Below are 15,703 nucleotides of genomic sequence, written 5' to 3'. Positions count from 1 at the left end.
GATTTTTTCAATTCAGATTTTATTTTCGAATATTTTTTCTGATAATATATGTAATCGGGAAAAAAATGCATTTTCACTAGTGGTCTCTGACTTTTTGGACCCCATTGTATATTGAAAGTCAAATGATTGGAAATGAATTATATATGTATACTTTCTCTGAGCGCTGTGTTGTTTTTGAAGTGACATGTGATACAGGGAGGTCAAGAAGTTTGAGGAAAATGCTATGCAAATGCTCCTGTGAGCAGTAAAATAAGCACCGAGTGGAGAACAAAGCATTCTTTGAAATAAAATGGAACAGATGACAAATGTTTAGTCTGAACACAAATGTAGCCTGACTTTTAAGGGTGCTTTTTTGGTCTCCCTGCTTGCAGTGCCTATTTTTGTCCTGAGTTGTGAGTTTTGTTTTTCCTAAGATATTGATTTACTTTGATTGATAGAATTTAATTAATATTGACCAGTGTGATTAAAGAGATATTAAGAATAATGTGTTGTTGTGAAGTTTGTTCACATATTTAGGGGCCAAGCACTGAAGGTGTGATGGCTCCTATTGTATCCAATGGCATGTATTATTGTTTTTTCCCCCCTTATATGAATTCGTTTTTAGATATTACTTTATTTTGATAGTAACTTTGCAACTACATGTCAACTACCAGTTAGTAGACTGTCTGCTTAATATGTTTGCATTTTATTTTGATAGTCTGCCAACAGACATTCTACTGACTACATGTCCAATTATTCTACTAACCCTAACCTAACAGGCTACTTATAGTCTAATGCGAGGGTAATGCAGTTGCAAAGTTACTTAAAGTTAGTAGAATGTCTAAAGTGGACTGTCGAAATAAAGTGTAACCTTTGATTTTATGGAAAAGAGCTGCTCGGACATAAGGAAAATCGACGAAATTTCTACTTTTGCATTCAACGGAAGAAAGTCCTTTGGGTTTGGAACAAAATGAAGATGAGTAAACGTTAATATAAAATTAATAGAGGTTGATAAAAGCTATTTTACATTTGCATATCTAGCAAATTTACTCTTTAGTGAACTTTTTGCTCATCTTAACCCCATTTTTGTTGCAGCATATCACCATAGGAAGAAATTCAGACTCCCTGTATGTCCTCTTTGGGTTAACTGGGTGGAGGTACGCTTGGTGAGCTGCTGAAAGTCCTTCGAGCCTGGAGAGGTTACGTCAGCTTCGCCATCCTCTTTGGAGTGCTGATGTTTAGAGAACAGAGTGGTTGGCCTTATTCTGAGAGTGTGGGAAAAATCATCCAACGGGCCTGTCGCTGAGAGCGTTTATGTTATCGATGCAATAAAGAATATTTACAAGTCAGGTGTGTTTAGACTGAGGGACGCTGGTGGGGGGGCTTTCGACGGAAGATGGAGGTTTTGTGGGGGGACTGGCAGCTGGAGTGTCTCAAACCAGCTTTCAACCCCATATCATCTCCCACCCGGAAGTCAAACAATTTTGTCATTTATGGAGCAAAAATGAACACGCAGGACACTCTCGGTAGGTAGCGTGACTACTCAAACTGTTACAAGCCTTTCTTTTGTAGCTGGAATTCCAAAACATCCCGTTGAAATGAGTCACGTCTTGTCTCTTTCCCAGACATTAACGCTTTAATGCACAGAATGTAGGTAAAACTCGTCCGTTAATCTGTTTTCATGTTCAGACTGTCCGCCTCACTTCCTGCCACTGAAGTGTCACCCCGAGCAAGTCATACTATATCTTGTCCCACTGGCCCCATTAGTTTGCTCTATGAAAGCACTAAACCAAACAAAAGATCTCCAGGCAGCAGCCGTACAACCCAAACACACAATCCGTGATCCACAAAGTCATGCAACACATAAACACCTCTCTCGAACCCTGGGACAAACACTAGACTCTCCATATAGACTGAACACACTCATTCACGGTTTCTTTGGGTACGCATGTGTGCAAGCCCCTTCTTTCCTGCTTCATAGCCTGCCATTAACTGTAGCTCTGTGCTGACTTTGAGGGATTACAGGGGCTTTGCACAGACCTGCCTCTGTGTTCACCCGAAAATGCTTGCTTGTTTAAGACCGCAGCTTTGTTGCAGGCACAGGAAACCTTGAATTTAACAGGGTTTATGAATTATTGGTGTTAGTTTTCTCCTTACTTCCTTCCTTCAATCTGTGGAGAACTTAAAAATGTATTTGATAATAAATCAGGCCTCTTTACCAATCATACATTCAGGCTCTTTAACCTGCATAGTCACTTTCATATTCAAAGATTGTGGAACGTTTGTGCAAACCAAACTGAAATTAGCTGCTTGGAAAGCAGTGGAAGTGGTTTCTGTTTAGCTTTCCAAGTTCCAGTGCAATCTCCACACAAATCACTCATTGAAAAAGTTCCCCCCATTTATGTGGCTCTTTTCCATGCAATAATGGGAACTAAAGTTTTCACGTTTCAAAATTGCCATAAAAGTACTTGAAAAGTCCATATTCCAGGTCTGCTTGCATCTTTTTGAACTTAGAAATCTTTCATTCCAGTTAACTGTAACTACATGAAAAAGAGCAACCTCCTTTTGTGTTCCACAGAAGAAGGTCAAATGTGTTTGGAACAAATTAAGGGTGAGTAAATTATGGCAGAATTTTCATTTTTGGTGGAACTCTTTCTCTTTAAGTCTAGAATTATCTTTGTCTAGAATCAGAATTAACCATTCCTTTACCACAGTTGGACGCACCTCAAGGACCAAGAGTTAATTAGGATACGCCTTTGGAGGCCCTTTCTAACTTATCAAATTTCTAATGGCACTTCCTGATTGTCCTGAAAGAATTGCTTCATCCCAAGCTCTCACAGACCTTTCCCCTGCATTCGGAATGTTTAGGATGTCATAATCTGGTCAATTGAAGAAGAAAGGGAGGACAAAGCACTGAAGTGAGTGTAAAAAAAGAACTTGTGGAATAGTATAGCTCTGCCAGATCTATCAGACATTCATCTGATGGATGTGTTGTGACTCCTTTCCTGAAGAAAAGTCAATGATCTCATTTCAGCTCTGTTAACTTATGCCAAGTATTTACTTTTTTCAATGAGCAGTGTGGAGGCAGAGGGACAGAGTCTGCCTGTGGCCTCATTCCAAATGATGCAATTTGACAGAAACCACATGAAGGGCCGAGGGTAGGCAGTATGGCCAGGGTCTCAAGCTTGAAGGCAACACTCTGCCTCTACCAGGCCCTGCTTGTACCAAGTGCGCCTTTAGTATAATTGGTTCCAAATGCACTCAAGATATATTTTACCCGAGGTTGTACCAGTCGCACTGCAATCGTTTTGATACTAAACTAAATGGTTAAGTTGTTTGGGAATATTGTGCAGATTGTCTTTCCCTCTGCTGTCATCTTGCAGTACTTTTGCTGAACTGGAGTTTGGCGTCTGCAAGTGAGACATCACAGCTTTGGAATGCCACCAGGCGATCACCACACCACCTCTCCAGCATGCCGAACATAAATAAACCCCAGGATCTAGCTGCCTTGTTATTCCTAGCATTACTATCAGGAAGTGTCCGGTGGTGATCTATGCTCTTCAAATAGCCAATTTGCAGCCTCGTTAAGACATTCTTTTCCCAGGACAGGGAATCAAAAAGCAGCTCTGTGTTTTGAAGTTGGTCAAGGGGATGAGGCTCACCACGACCCCTGTGGTTGGTTTAGGAGTACGTGCTGTTATTGGGGACGTGTGTGTCTGTCTGCAGCTGGTGTATTGGAATGAAGAGTCTGTCCAGCATCTCTCGAGCCGGGAAAACGTAATTTCTATCCCTGTTTGTTTTAAATCTGCCAGGTTGTTTTGACTGCCTAAGTTTGCATCTCGAGCACACATCCTGATGAACCCAGTGAATGTGTCCTGTGCGTGACCTTGCAGCTGTCCGAGGGTTGAGCAGATGCTTCGGCGAAGCTTTAATAGGTGATGAATGCAGAAGCGTAACTTTTACGGACAAGTGGGATTGGGCTTGCTGTTGCAAAGTAAAAGCTTAAAGGGATAGTTCACCAAAACTGAAAATTCTGTCATTAATTACTCACCCTCATGTCGTTTCAAACCCGTAAGACCTTCGTTCATCTTCAGAACACAAATTAAGATACTTCTGATGAAATCCGAGAGCTTTCTGACCCTGCATAGATAGCAACACAACTGACACGTTCAAGGTCCAGAAAGGTAGTAAGAACATCGTTAAAATAGTCAATGTGACATCAGTGGTTAAACTGTAATTTTATGAAGCTATGAGAATACTTTTTGTGCACAAAGAAAACATAAAATAACATTGTGGTACTTTCGTGAACGCGAAATGAATTCTAACATGGAAGAGATGAAATTGTCGAATAAAGTCATTATTTTTGTTTTCTTTGCACACAAAAAGTATTCTCGTAGCTTCAGGAAATTACGGACTAACCACTGATGTCACATGGACTATTTTAACGATGTCCTTACTACCTTTCTGGGCCTTGAACGTGATAGTTACGTTGCTGTCTATGCAGGATCAGATATCTCTCGGATTTCATAAAAAAATATCTTAATATCCGAAGATGAACGAAGGTCTTACATGTTTGGTACGACATGAGTAATTAATGACAGAATTTTTATTTTTGGGTGAACTATCCCTTTAAGCATTGAGACGGAGCCAATTATGTAGTGTAGGAGAGCGAGGTTTAATAATGAATCTGTCTCCGTTTTAGACTTTTGAGATAACAACCAGTGGGTGCCTTTGTTTTGCAGTGGACGGAATGGTGCCATACCATATTGACACAGGGAAATGTGGTTAAAGGTAATTTATTCTTTAAGTTGAGGATGTATGGAACACGTTAGCCGTGTGATTAATTAATAGGTAGATGTGTGTGTTTGTGAGAAAGGAAGTTCAGAACAGCATCCGAAGGTTCTGGGATCAATTATGCCGAGGAGAAAGTGGAGTGAAATTGTGGCCACTGGGCCTCTTGTTTCTTTGCAGAGTTCTGCGGTTCATACCGTCAAGCGAAAATTAGCTTTTATAAGAGCGTATTCAAGAGCTGACACCATAAAACTGACAGAGGGCATTTGTGCCTTTGTAGTTTCAGCCTGTGCAGGACTTGCATCTGGAGGAAAAGACAAGATTAAGGTTCTTAGCTGGCCTCCTCTCTCCCATAGCCCATAGGAGGAAAGGCAGTATCTTTGAGCCCAGAGTTAAATATAGAATGGTTACAAAGCACTCACGATTTGCATACCTGAGAATAAAATGGTTCTGTTCTGGAAAAACTTAGCCAAACTGTGGAGGAAGCCATGGGAATTTCCCTCCGCTCTGCAGCCCAGAAATGTGGAAAATCTTCTGGAGAATTGAACTGCTCAGAACAACTGCTCTTTGATTTAAACTCTGAATTGAAAATGTAAATCCATGCCTTCAACCAAGCAACTTCATTCACCATTTCCCATAGAAAGAATCAGACTAGTTACTTAAGGTCTTTTTTGTTTAACGAGGAAAAACAGAAATACGAGACGTATTGATTTCCATGCAATATGATGAAATTCTTCTTGAGGTGCAAGGTGAAATGACCATGATGGGTTTAAAATCATATTCCAGTGCTTTGGTTTATGTCCATGAAATTGCAAACAAAACAGTTATTGTTAGCTTGGATACCTCGTCTTATGCTAAGCCATATAACATGCGATATGATATGATTTGAGTACAGGCTCTTGCATTTTCCAACCAAATTTGTATGGTTATTTGATTTTGTTTTTCTACGGCAACAAAAGTAGATCCAAAAGAGGCCAAAGCATCAAGCTTTGTTTCGATCTCTACGCTGCTTGTTAAGTATCTTAACTTGCTGTGCGTGTTAATGCATGTTTAAATTAACCAAATATTCATATATTTTTAAACATACATAAACATCATAGTAAAAGGGACTAATATTAATGCATGTAACATGACATAATATTATCTAAATTTAAAGTACATTGTTGTCAAAAGCCAAAACCTATGACTAAAACAGATAACTGTAAAATCGAACACCGACATGCATACCACATTCGGTTGCTAAGGAGCACCAAACAAACACTTATTAGCTCACAAAAACATTTTTTTTCCCTCATTCACGCTTTTTACTCTCTCTCTTTTTTTCTTCTTCTCCAAAGCAAGTAAACTTGCCTCTGGCTCCCTGGGCGGCGGGGAGCATTGAGCGAACGCCAAATCTTTAGGATGTCACCGCTGCTCAGTTGCTTCCACTTAGCCTTCCAGACTTTCCCCTGGCTTCTTTTCAAAACAAATCTTGGAGCGGGCCCACAGAAAGTGCATTCTTTCAGGGTCCCTGTGAGCAGTGCTCACGCGCTCCACCGCTGCCAGAGGTTGCCCAGACAGACACACTGAGATGGCATTTATTTACACAATCCACATCATGAAGTATACATACTAGTTACATATTGTGCATACAAGCATATGTACATTTTCATAATTAAATCTATTGCTTAATATGTAGTTTATGCACACAGTGAATCTCTGGAATTGTGTTTTGTGACATACTTTAGTTTTCTTCTTCTAATCGTAATGAAATGTCGCTAAATACTCTTGACCAGCTGTATTTGTTAATTAATGCTAGTGTTTGTTCTTCTAGAGTAATGACATTAGAAATTAAATAGCAAAAGACTAAACCTTAGCTTGACTTAGCAAACTCTGGTGTCACCTTCCTCCACTCAAGCGAATGAGTTAAACTAACTTTGCTTTAATCTGATGTTCTTCTGTTGGCCTTGGCAGGTGTTTCATGGCGATCCAGTGTTGTTTTACTTCCTCTGTTTTCTTAGGCTAATGGTGAATGGGCTTTTGGCAAATACTTCAGGTTGCCTATTTGGGACGTGCGATTAGGCAGCTGTTAGCATTTGGTCCAGTCAACAAAGCCCCCCAATTTTTCTCTCTACAGGATCAATATGTAAACATAAACCAGAAGACTCCCAGTCTGGGTTAAAATTGTATGCCAATCCATATAGATGCTTCTTTTTAGATTGTATTGGATTGAAATAAATTTCTTCAAAGCAAGACATTTTATTGGCAGTGGTGCTATTGATATTAATGTTCAAGTGAGACATGACTGAGGACTGAGAAGCGATGATGATTATTATTTCTCACAGGTTGCTTTTGCTCAGGAGTCTTCTCAATTGACCCTTCACACTGTGGAAAAACATCAATACACATCTCACGTCCCACGCTCACAGGGGGTTTGATTGACAAGCGATCTGACCAATAATGCCGAATCTGCCATTTTTGTCTGACAAACAAACCAGACAAGACAGTAGATTAACGTTGGTGGACTTGAAAAATGGCGTGTATTGACGTCTTTCCACGGTTGAAACAAGATACCTTCTGATGTTCATTCATGTTTATTTCATGCTATAACTAGTAGTAAAGAGGAAGAGATGATTGGTTCACATGCTGCTTGAACTGCAGGGGCTACAGCAATCTGTCACGACACATAAAGTGCTGTAAGGATAAAAGAAACTCAGATACTTTGATCTTCTGAGACAGACAATACACACACAGTGCATTAACATACAGACATCTGTCTCCGCATCTCACTGAGAGAAAATGCGGGAAAACGTCTCTCACATATGCATTGGTTTTTCCTCATCCCCTTCCTTCCCCGCACCCATCCTTCTCTTCACCCAGCTCACTCAGAATGGTCAATAGTATATGTTCTATATGAATGCAAATAAGATTTACAGGCATGTTTGGTATCATTTGAATAGTCGCTGAAAAGACCGAACACGCAAGAAACCTTCATCCACCACTGGATACCTTCCTTGGGCCAAGTGCGTGGACCTTACAGTGCCTTACATAAAAATTTTAATTCCTTAAAAATGAAACCATTTTAACATAGTAATTATTAGGGCTGCACGATCATGACAAAAATCATAATTGTCAGTTATTCCCTTAAAACTGTAATTGCGATTATTAATTACTATTATCACAGTTTACATTGAATTATGTTTTGAATAACTTTATACCAATGTTTGATGCAACTGCGTGCCATAATTCTATATGAAAATAAATAAGCTGAAGGCACCCTTCCAGAAAAACTTTTATTGCTTTTAGCATTAAGCCTCAAATGTCAACTATACATTGATTTGGTTTCTTCTTTAAATAAAAACTAAAATAAAATAAGTAAAAATATGCATGGTATTATAATCTTATACTAAAACTAAAATTAAAACAATGAAAAAAAATCTTAAGCATGCAGAATAATGTAAGTGGACTTTTTTTGTAATTGCACCTTTGAATGATTACGTAATTGTGATATCTGTAATTGTAATCACAATTAGAAATTTGATTAATTGTGCAGGTCTAGTAAGTATAGAGCTGTAAAGTTGTGGATGAAATCTAAGCACAGTTTGAGTTTCACAACTCTACATTTTCTCTCATTTAATTCCTATTTATTTCTAGGAGAACCATCTGAGATATTGAAGAGATCTCATTTATGATTATTTTATTCTTTATTACAGGTATTTGCAGATTGCTGATATCTAAGAATTTACATATGAGTCTTTTTTTCAAACTGTAATATATTAATGTATATTATATTGGTATATATTCGAGTTCTTTAAGTAATGTTGACATTTTGAGTATTTTTTCTTGTTTTTACTTAAATGTGTTCATAATTTTAGCTTGCTTTTAAGTCTTTTTTATCTTTTCATTTCATTTCTGTTAAAGGGTTAGTTCACCCAAAAATTTTTATTAGCTTGTGTTTTACTTACCCTCGAAGCATCCTAGGTGTATATGACTTTCTTCTTTCAGACGAATCCAGTCGGAGTTATATTAAAAATTGTCCTGGCTATTCCAAGCTCTATCATTGCAGTCAGAAGCCGTTCCGGCGGATGAAGCAGCATGTATGCGCAGCGCGCGCGCCTCTGAGATATACTAGTCTCGCGAGTTTGTATTATGGATGCGCGCACTTTATTTGACGACTTGTGGACTGTTCAACAGCAACACCCGCAGACTGCAATGATAGAGCTTGGAATAGCCAGGACAATTTTTAATATAACTCCGACTGAATTCGTCTAAAAGAAAAAAAGTCATATACACCTAGGATGACTCGAAGGTGAGTAAAACACAAGCTAATTTTCATTTTTGGGTGAACTAACCCTATGCAAAAATAGGGCTTTCTCTAAATTGGTCTCAATGCAAAAGGACTGTAAATGACAGAGAAAGCAGAAGCTGCTGATTTTTGTGGATTTTGCAGGTAATGACAACATTGACCTTTAGCGTCTCCTCACTCACTTCTTTTATATATTCTCACATTCCAAACATTCCTGATGCAACAGGTCTCACCAATCACCCCCTCACCCAACCCTAAAACTAAACAAAGGTCACGAGGACTGACCCTTTCTCCAGGCGTCCAACTAAACTACAGGTGACGGCGGAAATCTTTCAGAAAGGCATGTAGCTTTTGCTGAAGTGTGTATCCTTATCTCAAACGTCAAAATACTGATTTACTTCAAAAGAAACTGATCAATAAGTCAAGTCAGTGACCCATTAAACCCTTGTCTTCATTGAAACGTGAAAAGGGAAGGGTTTATCAGAAAACAGATGGGATATAGACACTTAGGTCTGAATGGATCAATGAAGATTTTAGGTTATAAGTCACAAATGCATTACAGAATATGTATATTTTTTGATCCAGCACAAATTCTTCTAGGTTTTTGATCATTTTTAAATGCTTATTTGTTTGTTTTGTTTGTATTTTATTAACTTAAAGAGCAAAAATCTGGGTTATATTGAAGCTCTTACAATGGAAATGAAAGCAGCCAGTCCATAAATATTAACTGTTTCAGTAGTCTAGCCACATAAAATACATGATTTTACTTTTTTTATATATAATAATCAACATTTATGCCAGAGGTGCTATCATTTCAGCTTGAGTAGGAATATAAAACTGCATATATAATAATTATACAAAAGCTTGTTTAAAATAGTTTTTTGTGACCATGCATGTTCTGCTCCGTGTGATGGCAGTGAAGTTCACAGTGGCAGCTGCACTTGAGCTGTTTTTTTGGGGAGATCAGGAATGTGCAGTGGGCCGTTCGCTCTCTTTTGAAGACTTCCTGTCTCAGAGGCCAACGTTCCATAAATTTGTCAATGAAAACGAGTTAATTGAAGAACAGAGCTGAATTTATCAGGACTACACTGAGACTGTGTATGAATGTGTTGTGCGTGCATGTTTGTATTTGTACATAGATAGATGTGTGTGTGACAGGGACGTTGTGTCTCCGAAAATATTTCCCCCGCTAGAAAAACATTTGCCTTCGAGGAAAAACTCACAAAGTTGCGGTTTGCTGCACCCTGTTAGACTGCATTGAGCCAATAGAAGAACAGAGATTCTGTGCTGACCAAAAGTTGGTCTATTCATAAAATTTACATGTGTCTCCACTTGGCAAAACCCCCTGTAGAACATAGTTGGGATTGCTCTTGCCATATGATGGAAGAGCGTGTGGAGAAAAAGAATTTCTTTTACAACAACTGCGTGAAAGTAAAATAAACAGTTGAACACAGAAATGTACTCACTGATTTACAACCATCGATAACGGTTACTCTCAACTACTTCAGTTTCCAGTGCTTTACATCCAAACTTACAAACTAGTTTTTATATGTAAACGACTTCTATATAAAAAGTATATATATATATATATATATAATATATTTTATTATAGCCTATATGATCTACATTAAAAACATAAAAATACACACATAAATTGTAATATATTAAATTCAATAAATATGTGTGTGTGTGCAAGTAATATAATGTGTGTATATGTATATATATATTATTTATACACACATACGTGTGTGTGTATATATATATATAAAATTTATGGAAATAATCTTTTATTATATATGATCTGCACTAAAAATATATAAAAATACATACACTTATAAATTACAATATATACAATTATATATATGCGCAAATAATATATTTTTATATATATTTTATATATACATACACTCAAAAAATGCAAGCCTTGTTTTAAGATTTACGCAATTTAATTAATAGTAAAATTCCATCAAATTGAATTGAATAATCCTTACGTATTTTAATTATTCAATTAAAATACGTAAGGATTATTATTTGTTGGAATTTTACTTTTAATTAAAATGCGTAAATCTTAATTGTTTTAGTATATATATATATATATATATATATACAAATTATTTATATAAATATATAAATACATTTAAATGTTAACATATTTACATTACAATTATATTGGAAACATATTGGAAATTGGAAACAACATTTAAATGCTACAATTACTCTGAAGCCATACTGAAAATCTTGTACTAATAATTTAATTTGTAATGGGGAAAAATACATTAAACAAGTCAGAAGACAAAACTGGTCTCAGACTTTTGAACCCCAAGGTCAAACATTTCCCATTTTTTTGAGAAAAACGTCTAGCTTTAATAAAGTGTGCTGTAAATCTGAACATGTCTCAGAGACAAAGCAGTGACTGCTGTATGTCTCTCTTGACAGTGAGGTGCACTGAGAGATAAAGCTGGAGGCTTTCAGTGGAATGTGCTCATTTGGCGTCCTCTGAACTTTAGTGAATGAGTGAATGGGGAGTGTTAGTTGTCAACTTCTCTCGTCTGTGCCGGCAGATGGAGCCTTTGGCCTGCCAGCTGTCGTCTGCAGCACGTACATTTAGAGTGGCATTGAGGAGAACAGACAGCTCAGCTGCTACTTTCAGATGGCAACCAGGTCTATGATAACTGGAGAAAGCTCAAGGTAGCATTTCTATTGCTTGACTGGGGCAGGACCCCCCGCTATCATCTTTTTCCATTGCTTATGTGAATGATTATGTTTTTGAGGGCTCTTAAAAGCACGAAATGCATTGTTCCCTGTCTGCTGCTTTTGACTTCAGCTCAGTGCAGTCGCTTGAGATTGTGTGCATTCTTTAACTAGACAGCTAACTAGTTAATCTAGTCGCGAGAGAGCAAGGAAGGTGGAGGAAAAAAAAAACAGTGAGCAAAGTTTTCGTGCTTCATCTCTTCTTGGGAGGTACATCCTTTGTGTTGGTTACACTTTGACCTTAACAAAGTGTGGAGGTAAAAGTCTGGCCGGCATCACGGAAGTCAAAGGTCAGTGGGTTTTTCTGCTCTCGGTTTCCTGAATGCCTCCATCACAGGAAGTTAACATGCTGAGATTTTCCAGCAATGGAAGTTCTTAAACACAAAGAGCAAGTTTAGCATACACATACAAAAATGACATGGTCAGAGTATATAAAAAAATTAATGATTTAGGAAAGATAAAAGTTTAGTCTTTAAAAAATTATATTGTTTTATAGGTTAAAATACACTTCATTTTAAAGTAGTAATATTTTAGCAGTTAAATATTTATGGAGTGCAATGAAAATATATACTTAGAAAATAAAAAAATGTAGGCTATTTTGTTTTTATTTATTTTCATCCATCCATTCTCCACACTGGTTATTTACAGTATTTATTTAATATACAGTTTAAAAACCTCTTGAAATGACCTGAATTTCCTATTAAAACAGGTTTAGGCTGGCCATATATTAATAGCATATTATTTTCTAAATCATATTATTTATTTTAACTATCTGACATTAAAGAAGTCTTATTGTTCACTCATCATCATCCAAACCAACTCAAGATGTTTATAGTAATACATCCCTACAGAAAGTCCTCAAAGACCCACTCTTATTGTCTTATCAACAAACCAGCATGCCATGAAGTTCCCGTATAGCTGCTTTACTGAAGAATGTCTCGTGTACAGCATTCACATCTGACCTTTCCACCGGGTCAAGAGCCAAAGCGCAATTGCTCTGGGCCATCAGACAACAGGCCGCTTTATGGCACTCAATTAGATCATGGTGCTAAATTTGCAGATTTGCGGAGCTAATAGGACGACACATGTTGGTTAGCTAATATTTGTTCATAAATATTTGACTTCCGTTAATTACAGGAGAAGCATCATTAGTTGGACTTGCTTTGAAGGAGTTCACAAGGTCTGTTTCTGGATTGTTAATGTGATTAGAATGTTTACTAGGTTTATTTGTGCATGACTTTGGTTATGTTAACAACCTTAGCAGATACTAGTTATCAGTAGATAAGATGAACTAGTGGCCTGAAGTCTGACTGATGGCAGATCAGCTTTACCTGAGGATTTTCACCTGCTGGAGCGGCCCTTTGAGTGCAGGTCAGTCTATTGTATGGCGTGTTTGTGCACAAACACAACTTCTCATGTAAATGGAGGTGGTCCAGGTCAGGCCCTCAGGGTCCCGGGAACAGTGGGAGTGCATTATGGCTGATTCCACCTGTTGCCTAAACTGGTAATATATCAAGTCATTTGTTAAAGGAATAGTTCACCCAAAACTAAAAATTCTATCATTATTCCCTTGTTTATTTTTATTTAAAGAATATCATGGCCAGTATTTTAAAATAAAGTGAAAGAGAACTGTTGAGCACAAACTGACAATAAAAGTGATTTGCACTATATTTGCACCATATCGATTTCTGCACTATATTTGACATGTTCTGGAGTCATACATTGAATATAAAGGTTCTTTATTAGCAACTATGGTTCCATGAAAAAGCTTTAACATCCTTAATGGAAGATTTCCCTTGCACAATAGGTTCTTTATAGTGGAAAAAGGCTCTTTATGTTATGGAAAAAATGGTTCTTTTGGGAACCCAAAATGTTTTTTTTTCTGTGGCGACACCTTTTGGATCCTTTATTTTCAGTTCATTATTCACTCCTTAGCTTTTCTTATCATATTCATATGAGTTCAATATCTGATTTAAGAACAAATCATCCAATTAAGTTGGATCTTTTCAATAAAGCAGTTTGATTCAGATCACAAAACCAGTTTGAATAATTTTTTTACAAAACGGAGTGCTCTGATTCATGAGTTCGATGTACTTGCCGCAGTTTCCATTTGAAAATGTTTTCGCAAGTCATATGGACTTTTATGATACACTCATGGTATTTTTGCCCTGTTTTTAAAGATTGAATTCTTCAGTTCTTATTCATTGTAATTGCATAATTAAACAGCGGCATTATTCAGAATTTTCTCTTTTTGTGTTCCACAGATAAAAAAGAAAGAAGAAAGTCATGGGTTTGGAATGACATGAGGGTGAGTAAATGACAACAGATTTTTTTCTGTATTCAACAAAAATATTTAAGATTTATATGTTTAAATTGCATCTAAAAGTCCTATCCATCCAGTTTTAACATAAAAAACTGAACAAAACAAAAAATGAAGCAGGTAAGAAACAGGTCAGGTTTCTGTAATAGTAGTACTAATAAACTGAATGCGTTTTAAATACACAATAACCAGATTTATTTGTCCTCAATAAATCCAATTGATCTCATACGCTGTAACCATTTTCATCCTTTGTAACTGAAGAAATGTAATTGTTTTCACACTGTTAAAAATGACATGATCATTAAGTCATGGCAACTTGTGTTTTTACATTAATTCATTAAAGTAAGTGAAGCAAATTCATCATTTTTTTATGAAATGCAACTAGATTTTTCTTTAGGTCAGTTTAATCTAATTTAAATTGAAATGACTTGTACAACCAAGATTATACTTAACAATTTAAGACAGTAACTTATTTTAAATTATATGAACTTAAAGTTGAAATAGGTTGATTTTTTTTCTTTAGAATGACAAACCGATTATGCCGATTATAAGTAATTAGAATGAATAAATTTAGCTATGCCATGGTTTTTGAGTGCAGAAATCTTACCTTGCCTACCTTTTTTCACTTTCATTTATGTATGACTGATAAATATGCATCAAATTAAGTTTTAGTTCAAAAGGTGTAATTTAAATAAATGACAATTTTAATGTAATTCAAATACATGAATCTAAACATTTTTGTGAGTGAACAATCCCATTAAGGCACAATTTGGTTTTCATTTTTTTTAATGGTTAAAAGCATGCAGTTTAAGACTTCACACTGGTTCTAACCGCAGGACATCTATACTAAGCCAGCATCTCAAGTGCTACGTGTGATTCCCATAGTAAACAGTAAACTAACTGTAGCCTCTTGACACAGTGACACACAAGCGTTCTCCTGGGTCAGCACCTTCTGTTGACCTGTGACGCCACATTGTACCTGCTTCCCAATCTGGAGAGTGAGTTCACAGAGGTCCATTTCCATATAGACAGGCCACCCTTTCCTTTTCCATCTGACTACATTAGGAATACGAGAGCCTGGAGACTATGAATAGACCAGCGGACCCTGCCGTTCACAGGGGACTCAGGTTCTGTGAGGTAGGAGTTTGTGTGAGCTTCTCTCCAAGGTGGCCTGGGAGCTGGCCAGACGTCTATGTCACTTTAGAAGGGAGGGGATGGGAGAGGCAGCTCCGGCTGATAATTTGTCTTTATGGCCCCACGTCACCTTTAACCCCTCGACAGGGTGACTGACCCTAGATAGTCCATTTCTAAGTGACCAGTTATGCTGCCATGTTGGCTTTTATACTGTGTGTGTATTTACTTGTAAATGCCTAATACATTGAGAGAGAGAGAGAGAGAGAGATAGAGAGAGAGAGAGAGAGAATAATAATAATAATGTTTTAATTATTATTAGTATAAGCTTCCTCCATCTCAAACATATTTTTATGAAATATTTTGGCCAAAATATATATAAAATTACATGTAAATGCGCACACACACACACACACACACTCACACACACACACACACTCACACAC

Source organism: Sinocyclocheilus rhinocerous, unplaced genomic scaffold (genome assembly GCF_001515625.1).
Source record: "Sinocyclocheilus rhinocerous isolate Xijiao unplaced genomic scaffold, SAMN03320098_v1.1 scaffold153, whole genome shotgun sequence".
Classification (NCBI taxonomy): Eukaryota; Metazoa; Chordata; class Actinopteri; order Cypriniformes; family Cyprinidae; genus Sinocyclocheilus; species Sinocyclocheilus rhinocerous.
The sequence above is the reverse complement of the archived record's forward strand: the minus strand, read 5'-3'. Positions refer to the sequence as shown.